Here is a 15,940-nt window from a genome sequence, read left to right as displayed (position 1 = left end):
CATGATCAGAGAGCTGGCAAGTGAGTCTGTGTTTGAGGCCCTCCCCACTTCCCTTACTGCAGATTCACGGGAACCCAGGCTTTTGTTCTGAGTGAGATAATGGGCCAACACAGAGGATCATGTCGCCATCCTGATTCCCACACGGATTACATGAAAGAGACAAATATGGGGCAAAAAGAGGAGGCTTTACCATCAGTTCAGGTGGGAGCCGATGGTGGCCTGAGTTTGAGGAGCAGCCGTGGAAGAGACATGAAGGCCAGGAGGTTCTTAGCCTGAGTGGTAGCTTTCCTCTGAGCTAGGGTACAGGCAGGGGGACCAGGCTGGAAATGCCACCCCCACAGCTGGAGGCGCAAGGCTGGAAGTGTGCGGAGCAGTTGAGGCTGCCACTACAATGTTTGGAAATTTTCGTTAAGTCTCGGCACTGTTGTCATCAGCCCAGAGAGTGGTTGGTGTGAGGAGAGGTGAGTTTGGATAGCTTTGTCCCAGAACAAGTAAAGTTCTGGGTTCGTGAGGAAGAGAGCATTCTGAGTCCTGAGGTTAATGAGCCCTTAAAGTTAAGGGATGGTTATGCTTAAATCAGAATTTAACGCATATGCTACACACAGTGATGGGTCAAACAGGCCCAAGGCTTGGCCATAAACTACTTATCAACTTGGAAAGCATTGGTGACCTAGACAAGTGCTGTGGTCAAATGTTTGGGACAAAAGTCTTAGTAAAACCAGCTCAAGAAAGAGAAAGGACTGATTAGAAAAGACAAGAGTAAACAAATTTTTTGAGAAATGTTCTTCATAATGAAACAAGTTTTTGGTGAACGATTTTTAAGACTAAAAGATGTTTGAGATAGTCAGGCATGGTGGTTCAGGGCACCACTTGGAGAGGCAGAGGCAGGCGGATCTCTGTGAGTTCAAGGCCAGCCTGGTGTATAAAGCGAGTCCAGGCCAGCCAAGGATACACACAGAGAAACCCTGTCTTGAAAAACCAAGAAAAAAAAAAAAAAGGATGTTTGAGATAGGAGGGATGTAGCATATTTGCATACTTACAAAGGTAGGTAATTTTGTAAAAAGAGGAGTAAGATTACTCAGGTGGGCCAAGGGCTTTGGGTAGGTGAGAGGTGGGTGGCATCTAGTGGAAGAGCAAAGGCTTTGACCTCAAACAAAGCCCAAAGAGTTCACACACACACACACACACACACACACACACACACTGAGAGACAGGAAGGCAGAGAGAATGGGGAAAGGGCTGTGAGAGGGGGAGGAAACAGAACTACAAATTCTCTTCTCTTGCTAATGTCTTTCGGAGAGCAACCAAAAGCAGAGTCAACAACTACCCATGAGAATGGGGAGGTGAAGGCATTGACAGGACCGGCATCGATCATACAAGAGTGTGAAAGAATGAATGAACAGCAAAACATCAGAGCGTTCCAGGGGCATTCAGGTTCCCGGTTACACTTAAAACTATGTCACATTAAAAAACAAACAAACAAACAAGCAACTATTATGTTCTTGGATGGGAAGGCCCAATTGGTAAAGAATGGGCTGTTTGAACAGGCAGGCCAGCCTCCCTGAGGCTTACCAGCCAGTCAGTCTAGCTGAATCTGTGAATTCCAGGTTCAGTGTAAGACGGCATGTCATTTAAATAAGGTAAGATGGAGAGAGAGAGAGGAAAAGATCCAGTGCCATCCCTGAACCTCCACATGATCTATACACACACACATGCACACACTAATAAAAATAGCAAAAATGAGTCTTTCTTTTTGTTTTTCTAGTTATGTTCAACCCTTTGGGTAAAGGGCTGAAGCAGATGAGGGAGTTAGACTCCATCACGACTGGGTTTTGTGATGTGAGCATGGCAAAGGAAGGGAAGAGCAAGGAATTAGGTAGAATGGGCAAAGGGAAGAAGTCGTGAAGGTGATGCAGGCAGCAGAAGGAAGTAGAGTCCATGGAAACAGTTTCAGATGAAGGAACTGGAAGGGGACAAGAAAGATGGGAAACGGTGGCTAAAGAAAAGTGGAATGGTCACTGCAGAGACCTCGGGAGGGATGGGGCTGTTTGTCAGGACGAGTTATAAGGAGTGCACACAGGGAAGAGATACTGAGGCAGGGTAAACATGGAGACTGTGAGAGAAGGCCAAGAACCCAAGGAGCCTCAGAGGAGCATCTATTCTGGTAGTGCCCAGGCCTGGGTCAGGAGGGATGCTAAAATAATGAGGACTATTATTAATCAAGCCCAAACCAAAACTTTCATGAATGGGAGTGTTGGTGGCCAGGGCCCTGTGATGGCTAAAAAGTAGGAGACTGTGAGGGACAGCTCAAGGGCCTAGGATTCAAAGCTGGACGTGGGGGTGGGACAGCGTTCTTCTTTCTAAAGTGGTTAAGGTGAAGATAATTTTCTTAACATACACTCCTATGACTTCTGTTTCTAGAGCTTCCTTCATCAAGTAGATAGAGCAAGAAGCACATAACATAATAAGCATCTTTTCCCTCATTCTTTTAGGCAACATATATGTATATATATATATGGTTGGTTTTTTTTTTTTGTTTGTTTGTTTTTTGAGACACTGTCTCACTATGTGGTCACGGCTATCCTGAAACTCACTATATAGACCAGGCTGTCCTCGAACTCACAGAGCTCCGCCTGTTTCTGCCTTCCGAGTGCTGGAATTAAAGGCATGAGCCACTATTCTCAGCTCAGAATTTATAGTTTTTGATACTAAAGTTTATAGATCATTTACTTTTTCATTGTAATGAAGGGTGAGAGGCTTTAAAAAAAGAAAATGAAACCAAAGAAAGAGGGTCTCGTGTATCCCAGGCTCCCTTCGAACTCATTATGTAATCAAAGATAACCTTGAACTCTGGATCCTCCTGCCTCTGAGACTTCCCCAGCGCTGAGGTTACAGCATGTGTCTCCACACCTGGGTGAGTGACAGATGCTCTTGAGAATGTTGGTGAAGGTTGACCTCATTCTTGTCCACAAATCCCTTTTACCCAGACACTTCTGCCTGGTGGTAACCAACTGACACATTCTGTCCAGTGGGGCACAAGCAGAACCTTCATCTAAGTGAAGGTTCTGAGAAAGCTTTTCTTTTCCTAGGAAAAGAAAAGAAGCAGACGGGTTAGTCATTTCCCTTTAACTCTTTGCCCTTCTCCTTTTTGTTTTCTTCCTTTTCTGTAGAGAAGATGGGCAGCCTTGAGATGCAGCGATCATGCTGAGGCTATGATGGAAAGCATGAAGCTGTACCCACACCCAGGATGTCAGAACAGAAACATTAAATGTCCGTGCTGTCTACAGTATGTCCACTCGACACAAGCTGGAGTTACCTGAAGGGAGGGAACCGCAACTGAGAAAATGCCGCCGCAAGATCCAGCTGTAGGGCATTTTCTTAGTTAGTGATTGATGGGGGAGGGCCCAGGCCACGGTGGGTGGTGAAATCTCTGGGTTGGTGGTCCTCAGTTCTATAAGAGAGGAGACTGAGCAAGCCATGTAAGTAGCACCCCTCCATGGCCTCTGCATCAGTTCCTGCCTCCAGGTTCCTGCCCTGTGTGAGTTCAAGGTTGACTTCTCTCCGTGATAGGCTGTCACCCGGAAGCATAAGCTGAAGTAAGCCTTCTTCCTCCAAGCTTCTCGGGTTATGGTGTTTCATGACAGCAACAGACCCCCAAGCTAAGACAGTGTCTGAGTTCCTGATAAAGATGCCGAGCCCTACACGGCCCTCAGTTTCTACCCTTGGAATTTCTGTCTTGTGAGACAAATCGATTCCTCTCCTGAAGCCAACATGTTAGTTTGGATTTCTGGTTTTCAGCCCATTCCATCCCAAGGCATAGAGGGACATTCTAGTAAACGCAGACATTCTAAGCCACAAGGGTAGGAGGGAGTTTCACAGATTTGTTTTGATATAGCTGCTGGTTGAAGATGCTTGCTTGACTATATGTTCTTTGCAGTCATGGCTCATGGTCTTCTCTCCATCTTTACTTTATTGACAGGTAGGTATGCATGTACCTCTGTGTGTGTGTGTGTGTGTGTGTGTGTGTGTGTGTTTGGAGCGTGCCATGGCATATGTGTGGGGGGTCAGAGGACAATTTTGGGTACCAGTCCTGTCCTTCCAACTTGTTTGAGATAAGGCCTCTGTCCCTCATATACAAGGCTAGCCAGGCCATGAGCTTGCAGGGATTCTCCTTTCTCGCCTTCCTTTGCTCCACAGGAGGACTGCAGTTACAGCTGCGTCGTGCACTAGGAGCTTGGCCTTCATGTGACCCTGGGCTTCCAAACTCAGGTCCGCATGTTTGCTCACAAGCGCTTTTACTCACTGAGTCAGCAGTTTCTCCAGTATGGCAGATTGGCAGATTTTTTTCCTCCCTTCCTTCCCTCCCTCCTTCCTTCCCTCCTTCCTTCCTTCCCTCCCTCCTTCCTTCCTTCCTTCCTTCCTTCCTTCCTTCCTTCCTTCCTTCTTCCCTCCCTCCCTCCCTCCCTCCCTCCCTCCCTCCCTCCTTCCTTCCTTCCTTCCTTCCTTTCTCTCTCAATTCCTCCCTCCCTTTCTCATTCTTTCTTCTGAAAATAGCTTTCGTTCTGAAGAAATAGCTCAGTAATAGAATGCTTGCTTGTGAGCATGAGGCTCCAAGTTCAATCCCCTGTACAGTAAAACAAATAGCAAACAGACAAACATTTTTGAGATAGAATTGATATGGAAAGAGTATAAGCTGATGAATTAGAACACATGAAAACACACGCATGCAATGCCATTACTACAGCCAAAGGAACAGACATGTCTAGCATCTCTCAAAAGTTTCTTCATACTCCATTGCTCTCTGTCCCTAGTTAAAAGCATGTCATGCTAGTTAGTTGGGTTTTTTTTTGTTTTGTTTTGTTTTTTTCATATAAACTTTTCACAGGCTAGGGTTATCTGAGAAGAGAGACCCTCAACTGAGAAAATACCTCCATCTGGTTAGCCTATAAGCAAGTCTGCAGGGGCATTTTCTTGATTAATGATTGATGTGGCAGGCCCAGGCTATCTGAGTCAGTGTCACTCCTGGACAGGTGGTCCTGAGTTGTAAAAGAAAGCAGGCTGAGTCTGCAACAAGAGCAAGCCAGTAAGTAACATCCCTCCATGGCCTCTGCTTCAGCTCCTGCCTTCAGGTTCCTGCCTTGCTTGAGTTCCTGCTTTGGCTTCTCTCACTGATGGACTATGATTGGATGTATAAGCCAAATAAACCCTTTCCTCTTCAAGTTGCTATTGGTTGTAGTGTTTTATTACAGCAATAGGAAGCAAATTAGGAAATACATTATCCAACTTAAAAAAATTTGAAGCACAGTCGTGCTAACTGTAGTACTGAAAATTTCTAGAACGTATTTGGTATGAATGAAACTTTAGATTCCCTGAGTAACAGCTAATTCCATGCTACCTAAGCCCCTAGCAGAGAATCTTGCATTTTCTTCTAAAGCTTTGAGTATGATAGGAGGTGCATGCAAGTGGGATTGTTCAGCATTCTTCCTCTTATGACTGGCTCATTACACTTAGCTCAATATCCCTTAAGTTTTCCCATGCTGCCATAGATGAGAGGTCCTTATTATTAAAGGATTGTATGTATAGACAAAGTTTTCTTAATCCATTCATCTGTCTTCCTTATCTTAACTAGTTAGTTAGAGTTCCTTTTCTGCTGTGAACCATACAATTAAAATAAAATAATTTATTTATCATAATTGCATGTATGTGTTCATTTGTGTGTATGTGTAAGTCAGAGAAAAATTTTGTGAAGTCTGTTCTCTCCTTATAGCTTTGTATAGGTTCTGCGTGTTGAATCACTTGCCAGGCTTACACGGTAAGCAATTTGACCAACTAAGCCATCTCTCTAACCCTGAACCATTCAAATATTGTCAAGAACAGCCCAGAAAAGCACTTTGCAGGGTCAATGGCTTTAAGGGCTCTTCTGGATCAGAGCTGACCCTGTGTCTGCAGAGCCAGATCTGCAGAGCACTTGGTGGAAGATGTTTGAGAGTGTTGTTCAAGACCTCACAAAACTCCTCCTTCCTTCCTGGGGGATCCCTGTTTTGAGTCAGTATCAGGAGGAATGAGGTATAGCCTCTCATGCAAGCAGCAGCCAACATGCAGAACACTTGCTCTTGACTCTACCACAACCGTGACTCCATCCCAAACAGAGTCTTCACTTCTTTCATTTTTCTTAGTGGGGGAGGGACAAAAGAAAGGGTTGAGACAGGGTCTGGTTATGTGGCCCAGGTTAGCCTTCATGGTCTTCCTGCCTCAGCCTCTCAAGCGCTGGTGTAATGGTTCTGTGCCAACATGTCCGACCTCACATGACATCACCTGAAACCTTTTGGCCTGTTTTCACTCTTTTTATGTACTTACTCCATGCATTTAATCTTTTACATATAATTCCTGAGTATATACACTATACATATGTGTGTATATGTATATGTGTGTGTGTGTGTTTTATTTTATTTGGAACAAAATGAAAAACAAAGCAAACATGTGGGTGATTTGGAGCTTTGCTCTCTAGTTCCCAGGCTATTACAACGCTGGCTTTTTTCTTCTACCTCGCATATCTCCTTCTGGGTGTTCTTCATTAGAATATTATGCCACTCTCTCTAATAACATGCCCTCATGCCCTTTAGCAGCCATGCAATGTCTGTCAAAGCCTATGTCCCTGTAGGTCCATGTCGTCTGTCCAACCAATCATTGCTTCCACTTAGTTACTTTTCTATTACCTTGCCAAAATACCACAACCAAGACCACTTACAAAAGAAAACATTTAATCTAATGGGTTCTTAAAGTACCACAAGGATAAAGCCCATGACTGTCCTGGTAGGGAACATGGAAACAGGCGGGAAGGCAAGCACAGCTCTGGAGTAGTAGCTGAGAGCTTACAGCTGAGGCAGAGGGCATTAACTGGGAACCGTGGGAGATTCTGAAGGCTCGAAGCCCACCCCAGGAACATACCTTCTCAACAACACATCTGAATTCTTATCAGTCAGTTCCACCTCCTGTAGACCAAGCATTCAAACATACGAGTCTATGGGGAACATTTCTGTTTAAATCACCGCTTTCCACTCCCAGGGCCCCATACAAGGGTATGAACATAAACGTATTTATTTCAATGTCAAATGTCCCCGTAACCTTTCACAGTCTCAACACAGTTTAAAAGTCCAAACTCTGCTCTGAGACAATCTCTTAATTGTAACCCCCAGTACAATTAAACAAACAAACAAACAAACAAACAAACAAAACCAAAGTGTAGAATTCCAAAGTACAATGGGAGAGAACACACATTACTATTTCAGAGGGGAGGACTGGGTACACAGTGAGGAAATACTGGGCCAAAGCAAGTTTAAAACCCAATAGGATAAACCCCAAGTCCAGTAACTCCATGTCTCATGCCAAAGGGCTTAAGTGGCTCCACCCTTTCCTCTTTGTTAACTGGCTTTACTCTCTGTCCACAGATATCCCACAGCTCTGACATTGCCAGCATCTTGGGGTCCCCAACACAATCCAAACTTCACTTTTACAGCTTCACAAATGGCCTCTCTGAGCTGCACTCAAGGACTCCCCTGACACACAAGGACTCCCCTGACACACACCTGGCCTCAGCATCCTCCGTCAACTTTGGATGAAGAGTCCCCAGTCCCTTTACTCCTGTATCTTTCCTGACTCTAAAACCAGAATCACTGTGGCTGAGGCTTCTAAGTTTGGCTGCTTGCTCAGGATGAAGCCTGGCCCACTTCTTGAATAACATTTCCATAAACTTCGATTTGTTATTTCTTTTTAGGACCTGAAAGTTCCTTAGACCTTTCCTTTCACAAGCTACAGGGTTAGGTGTGTGTATGGGGTGGTGTCTTTCCCTGAGTATCTCCCCCTTTATTCCATCCTGCCCCAGGCAACTCCTAATCTCTTTCAGCACAAGCCTGATGCTCTTCTTCTCTCCAAACCATACATTTTGTGTTGTTTTTCGTTCTACTTTCACTTCATTATTTCAGAAATGCCTAAGGGTGATTACCAACAACCACTTGACAGAGGCAATATTAGGGTGTCTTAAAATTTCTTCTGCAAGTGAAATTAGTCCAAAATTCTTCAACTTACCCTCAGACACATTCTTAGGACAAAGGCCCAAAAGCAGCCTCACCCATAGCTAAAATCTCACAAGCATGCTCTCTAGTCCGGTTGCTAATATCGTTCCCCTTTGAAATCTCTTGAGCAGGGTCTCCATAGTCTACATTGCTCAGCAACATTGCCTTCCAAGCTCCTACCAGGATGCCTTGTTAATCCCCAAGGACAGCATCCTACCATTTCCCTAGTTCAAAGTCTTCCACATTTCCCCACCAAATGGCATGGTCAGGCCTCTCACAAAAATAGCCCAATATGATATCATCTTCCTTCTTAGTTATTTTTCTATTACCCTGACAAAATACCATGAGCAGGGCAACTTACAAAAGGAATCATTTCTTTAATTTGGGCTACCGTATACGACTCTAGGGCATGTCAGCCAGCAGGAAAACACAGCTCTGCCTTAGTGGTGGAGAGCTTACATTTGATCCACAAATACAAGGTAGGGAGAGCTGACTGCAAATGGTGTGGGCTTTCAGAACCTCCAAGCTGGCCCCCAGTGATGCAACTCTTCCAACAAGGCCACAGCTCCTAATACGTCCCAAACAGTTCCACCAACTGGGGACCAAACATTCAAACGTGGTTCTACGGGGATCGTTCTCATTCAAACCAACACCCTCCCTTTGGAAGTGTTATGTGTTTTATATTGGTTAACTTTGTGTTGTTCAAGGTATACATAGGTGCTGTGTGTATGTGTGTTTGTGTATTTATGTGTGCGTGTGTGCATAAGCTGTGTTGTTGCTCCTTTCTGTGAACTTTTACTCATATCCAAATGCCTCTATCAGATGCCACCTCAGTAATCCCTTATAAAACTGTCACATTTTCCTCAACTTTTAAGAGAATTTTGCTAATGGCAATCAGCACATTTCAGTGATATAGATATTTCTCTCTCTTTTTTAGCATGGGTATGTGTGTTTCTGGCATGGATGCCGGTCAAGTATCTTCGGTATCTTTGGGGGGGGTGATCAGTTTATCACCCACTATATGGGAAATTACTGAGGCTTGTCATGATCAGTCTTGCTGACTTGATATTGGAAGCAGGAACTATCCGGAAATGGGGGAAAGGCAGATTTCTCCATTTTATAAACGATTCTCAGAAATGAATCTCTGTGCCTGCTGGCTAATAATTTGGCAGCTTTGTTTTTGTGTCTTTTTCTTACTCTTTGAAGTAAATCAAAGTCTGTGTGAGATAAGGAATCATACCGTCATTCAGTACTGGCTCAGGCAGGGCCCTCTGCATATATCTGTAGTGTAGGAGGGGGACTATTACATCATGGGAACCCCATCCATTCTTTCTGCTATCCTGAAAGAGCAGCATGCCTCTGCTTCTGTTTGCTGTCTGGTCTGTGGACTTTTGTGCTATTTTCTCCATATATGGATAGGTGGGAAGCCATGTGATCATGGGCCCTGGGTAGGACTCAGGCACTTGAGAGACCATGCTAGGGAAAAACTGAAGCAATTGTTAGCTTCTGTCCAGGTCGGACAGTGATCCATCTCTGAAAAGGTATGGAGAAGGCTCCTAACAAGTCTATTATGTACCACCTCTGCACAGAAGGAAGCCAAACACCTTCCCATAAAGCAGCAATCGAACAGGGAGGCTGAACATAGCTAACTCAATTTTTAAAAGAAGTCCCCCTCACTGCCTTTTTTCCCACAATGTGAAAGAGTCCGTCAAATTAAAACTAAATTTAACTAAATGTCTGGATTTAAAAATATTTGAAATATCTTACTTAAAAAAAAGTGTCAACCCTCTTCGTCCACCTATTATACAATCTGAAAGCTTGCAAAATTCTCCCAAGCATTTAAAATGCATTAAGGCTGCCTAAGAAAACCCAGCAGAGAGCTCCCCTGAAGAGCATCCTACAGAGGCAGTAGGCTCTCCCAAGACAGCTTATCTGAATACACAGGTAAACTTTTGTCCAACTCGGAGTTCTCGGTGCCAATCAGAAATATATATATATATATATATAATTTTATTAAAGTTTTGTCAAAGCTGCTCTTGGACTGGAAATTTGGCTGCTGAGTTTTTGCCCAAGGCAGATTTTAATGGCCAAGCTCTGCAGGCATCAAAGGAAGGAGGAGTTAGCAAGGAAGTTCTTCCCAGAGGGTGACAGCCAGCTCTCCTCCAGAAAAACTCCACAGAGCTATCATAAGTGAGGAGAGACTGGAGTTCCCCTGACAGGCACCTGGAGCTAATCACCTCACTCCCTTGCTCCATGCCACCTTGGTACCCGACATTTCAGGCCATCGAAGTTTTTTTATTCCCCGAGACTGCTCAAAACTTTGCGGTAGTGGAGCTAATTTCCCCAGACCTGTCCCATTCCTTCATTCCCATGTTGCACATTCGGATATTATTTCGATTCTTTTGAACTTGCACTTGCCTTTGATTGTTCGCTCGTCATTCATTTCCCCTGTTGCTCTCCTTGAATGACATATCTAAGACAGAAGACAAAGGAATTAAGATGTCTGTGTCGTCTCAATGAATTCCGAGCACTTGTGAGAACATTTCAGTCTTTTCCTGAGAAAACTAGGCCCAGTCAAGACGCTGCCCATGTTTTCCTCTCCTGTCGTTATCTTGCCACGGGTATGATTTTAATTAGAAGAGAGAGGCAAGAGTGACCTTGATCAATAGTCTAGGTGGTAGATGCTACAAAACACAACTGGGGGAGTTATGTTCAAGGATAGTGGACACGGGCAGGGTGGCCAGATGTAGGTAATTCCAAGCTGGAAGGGAAATGACCAAAATCTATACATTGTCTGTGTTTGCAGAAGGTCTTTATGGCTTCTGACCCTTCCCACCCCTCCCAGATCTTAGCTTTTGACCAATAAAACACTTTCCAGGAGATTTATACTCAACGATGCTGGTCTCTTGTTAATCACAGGCCATTTTCAGCAGCCTGTAAGTAGAAAATACATTCCTTTTTTTTTTTTTTTTTTTTCAGAGACAGGGTTTTGAGACACGTTGATGGTCCTGGAACACACTCTGTAGACCAGACTGGCCTCAAACTCATAGAGATCCACCTGCCTCTGCTTCCCGAGTGCTGGGATTAAAGGCGTGTGCCAAAGAAAACACAGGTACTTGATTCAAATTATGACACCAAGACCCCTGCTGGAGCCTGCTTTCCTTTGACACATCAGAAGCCAGGCTTCCACGTCTGTATTCTCCTCATGCTCACGTCTGTATTCTCCTCATGCTCACACATTCCAGGCTCCCACAGAGAAGCTCAGCAGGCTCTGGGCACGCAGTGGCTTTTCTGACCCGAGGTTCCGAAGCCCTCACACAGTCTTTCCCAAAACAACTCGGGGAAGTCTGTTATCAGTTCACTCCCCAGTACCAATTAATAAGATTGGTAGATATATTTTTTTTTAATTTTTTGTTTTTTTCAGGACAGGGTTTTTCTGTGTAGCCTTGGTTGTTCTGGACTCACTTTCTAGACTAGGCTGGCTCTGAACTCACAGAGATCCGCCTGCCTCTGGCTCCCGAGTGCTGGGATTACAGGCGTGTGCCACCATGCCTGGCAATTGGTGGATATTATAACAACGTTAAGAGCAAGAAAAACTGCTTCTGTCTGGAGACCTCTCGTCATAACAGTTCATGTGTGTAAGGTGCCTTTTGAAATGCTTTTTCTTATAGAAAAACATACACTGTCATCCAGCCCCAGAGGGTATCAGCCCTAAATCCCACACATCCCATCTAGCACTAAACACACTATTTACACAACTTTCATATAGTGGTGTGTGTGTGTGTGTGTGTGTGTGCGCGCGTGCGCGCGCGCACGCACTCGCGAGTGTGTAAAGCAGTTGTACACACGTCAAGTCCTGTGGGTGGAGGTCAGCGGATAACATTTCTTCTTTCCTCCCACCGTGTGGGTCCCGGGGTATGTCAAGCTTCTTTACCCACTGAGACATGTGCTGGCCCCGAATTTGGATTTTAACGTGCGATGTTGCTAAGAAACTCTAGCTTGACTATATTGTTTGCATTTTAACTGGAGGGCACACTTTGCTGCCACTGTGTGCAAGCACCTTGTTCAGTACCCCAGTGGCTCTGTGGGGCAGACCTGAGGAAACTTAGTTCAGTACCCCCGTGACTCTGTGGGGCAGACCTGAGGAAACTTAGTTCAGTACCCCCGTGACTCTGTGGGACAGACCTGCTCTAACTCCCAGGCTGCTTTCTGGGCCTAGGAAGCTGTTGTGGACTCCCCAGGAAGGGTTTCTTTGCCAACCTCACTGCCTTCAGTGCAGAACCCGAGGTGAGGCAGAGAACACCTGAGACTGACTGCGTTTTTAAATGACAGATTTTTTAAAAAACCAAGTCAAACTTGTATCAGAAAATTATCCCGGGTAAATCAAGGAACAGTTCAAATTCTACTAACATATGCACAAACCTTTACTAAACACAGTTGTCAGATCAATGGAAAACGGTCCTTTCAGGTGGGTTAGCTGAAAATCATGTCTGTGTCAGATTTTGGTCTAGGATCACGTTGTCTGGATTCACATGTCTTTGAAACAGTGTCAGACTCTGTCTTTACAAATTTATTCCCCTCAAGTCGGAGTCAGATTTACTGTGGCGACATGGAAGCTCAAAAGCTCAAGCTTTTCCTGGAGCTTCCCTCCTATCCCTTATCTCCCTCCCTGCCCTAAGCAAAGCTGAAAATTGCTGAGACTTCTAGAGTCTTGGGGTGGGCGAGAAGTAGGGTTGTGCTCAGGAAACACTTTTATAATTCGTGTTTATAGTAGATAGAGAGAAGGCTTAAGGAAACAACAACAACAACAACAAAAAAAAAACCAATAATCCCAAAGGATCCCTTTATCTCCACTGCAGGCAGAGCTGGGATTACAGGTACATCAGCCATTTTTGGTTTTACTTGGGTGGTGGGGATTTGAACTCAGGTCCTCATGCTTGCTCAGCATAAGCCATCTCCCTAGCTCCCATGGCATGGTTTCCTTGAAGGTAGGTGGACATTCATATGCTGCTACATAGTTAGTGTTCCTTAATCCCCTCTCTGCTGCTCCAGTTATATGGTTCTAGACCACAGTAATATCTCATCCAAGGCAATGTAATGTCTGATGGCAATTTTGCAAAAAACGTCTCATTTCTGCACCCTGGAGCGAAGCGGATACGCATGCTTGTCAGCATCATAAGTATCTCAGATCAAAGTATTGATCAGGGTATGTTGTCTTCCAGTGGGAGGATAAGGTTGGAGAAAGCAATCTATTATTGCCTTCATCAACAGTCTCTCTGACAAGCAATTGGGCTAATGACACCAACTTAAAATTGTCGATTTATTTTAGCAAGAGCGTAAACAACAGCTCACTGTACTTTCGTGGCATCTGTTGAGAAGATACTGTTGGGGATGGCGGCTTCCAAGTGTCATGCTCTTCTCATCTCGTGTACTTTCTTTTAAATGAGAGACAAGAGACGCCCCCTTTTTTTCCTCCTCATGCTTTTAAAAATTACTCTTTCATATAAATTACTTTGATCATATTCTTTTCTCTGTTACCCTCTTTCATCCCCCTTTTCCTCTGCCCTCTTCCCATCAGGCCCCTCTTCTACTTTCATGCTGACTTCCCTTGGTTGCTGGTACCTTATTGCATTTAATTGGTGTTGCCTGAATCATCATGGGGCAGGGGAGGGGTATTTCTCCGAGCAAGGATAACTTGCCAGTGGATATGACCTCTCCTCTCTGAGCAGCCATTAACTTACCCATTCCTCTTCGGGGAGGGGTGGGGATTTGCCAGCTCCTCCCCATGCATGATGGAATGTTGATGGTCCCAGTCTTGTTCAGGGAACCACTGCTACTGTGAGTTCATGGATGCGGCACTCCTTCTCACCGTCCGGCTCTTTCTGGCCCCCTCTTCAGTGATGCTGAGTCTTGGAGAGAGTCATAAAGATGTTCTATTTAGGGCTGAGCATTAGACAGCCACTTTTGGGTCCCTTTCTTACCGTATGTCACCCACAGTAAATGGAAGCATCTGCAGCCATGGTTGAGAGCAGTAAAAACTAGCCTGTTTTATTTTGGGGTTTTTTTGTTTTGTTTTGTTTTTTCAAGATAGGGTCTCATTTTGTAGTGCTGACTGTCCTGGAACTCACTATGTAGACCAGGCCTGGTCTCGAACTCACCAACATCCGTCTGCCTCTACCTCTGGAGTGGTGGGATTAAAGGCATGTGCCGCTCCGCCCAGGTAGCCTTTTCTTAAATGGGTAGAGTTGGCAGGCCATCTCCTCTTCATGACTCTCAAGAATATAGTTTGCCACTGGCATTTGCTTACAAGTCTAGTCTGACTACCTGGTCTTGGCTAGTGTCAGAGTTCTATCTCCTCATCTAGTTTAAACTAATTAGTCAGAGGTGAACTGTGTCCTGGTTCCACAAAATAGAATCAGGAAACCAAACTTGAATAGACCCTTACAATTCCATGGTCCAGAATTGTAACTCAGTTTGGCCTATAAATGTGTTTAGTTTGATTTGCAGTGTTTTTATAGCTTAGGGATAAAAATGGGTAGTCTTTATTGAGGACCTACTGTGTGCACTTTTTTGGGGGTCTCTGATGGGTGGCTGCATTTTGTAGACCTGACATAATCTTGCAAAGTGGGCATCACTGTTGCTTTTGAGATAGGAAAAGTGGGACCTCTCAAAGAGCTACCCTTGTTCTGAAGCTGGTAAGAGGCAGACCTGAAATATGAACCTGGACCGCACAGGTTCACAGATCACCTCCCTGTCAGCAGCAAGAAAGGATTTGCCATCGTTTTTTAAGATCCGAGAGATTTTATATAACCATGGAACCACTGGCTTGCCACCCAAGCATAAGAGCATGAGTTGGATTCCCAGAATCTACATAAAACAGCTATAATCCCATTATCGGGGAGGCAGTATCAAGCAGATCCTGGGGCTCGCTGACCACCCACACTACCTACCTCAGCAAGTTCTAGGCCAGTGAGAGACCCTGTCTTCCAGTGTCTGAAGACCGACTGCTGAGGTGTCTTGTGTTAGTGCCTGCACACATATGAATCTGCACATAGTCACATAAGGTATGGCAAGAGTCCACTGGAGATGAGGAGACTTTCTTTTAAATTTGCTTATTTTCTTTAAGAAAAAATAAAATGGTTTGCATCTCTCATGTACATAACTCCTGGATGCTTGTTGGCAGTTACGAATCCTGACGTAATTCAATGGTTCTCGGCTGGAGTGATCCCCCACACACACCCCGGGGAGGATTTTTGGCAATGTGTAGAAACATGTTTGGTCACAACACAGTGAAGGAATGCCGATGGCTAGAGGCCAAGGATGCTGCAGATTTTGGAAGAGTTTTCTGGTCCAAAACTGAGGTCCAAACTGATGGTCTAACTCAACTCCATTTGCCCTCCAGGAGGAAGGGCTGCAGAGAGGCCCAGGCAGTTAAGAGCACTTTCTGCTCTTGCAGAGGACACCAGGTCTGTGCCCAGCACCTTCACTGAGAGGCTCAACCACCTGTAACTCTTGATTCAAGGGCATCTAATAGCTAGCTTCTAAAGGCACCTGCATGTCCCCACCCCACAAATACATGATTTAAAAAAATAGATCATGTGGAAGGAAACAGATTTCAAAGGCCATGAATTGCTCTAATCCCAAAGGAAGTCAATATTAAGAAAGGTGGGAGTTCATGCAGCTTTTACTTTTAAATTTGTTTATTTTCTTTAAAAAATGGTTTCCATCTCTCATGTACAGAATTCCTGGATGCTTATTGGAAGTTATGCACCCTGATGTAATTCAATGGTTCTCACCTTTCCTCATTGTCTCCTCATCATGATGCCTGTGGCTGGTGAGTAGAGATTTTCATCAATTATGTTTTTCTA

The sequence above is a fragment of the Meriones unguiculatus genome, chromosome 16 (assembly GCF_030254825.1).
Source record: "Meriones unguiculatus strain TT.TT164.6M chromosome 16, Bangor_MerUng_6.1, whole genome shotgun sequence".
NCBI lineage: Eukaryota > Metazoa > Chordata > Mammalia > Rodentia > Muridae > Meriones > Meriones unguiculatus.
The sequence above is the reverse complement of the archived record's forward strand: the minus strand, read 5'-3'. Positions refer to the sequence as shown.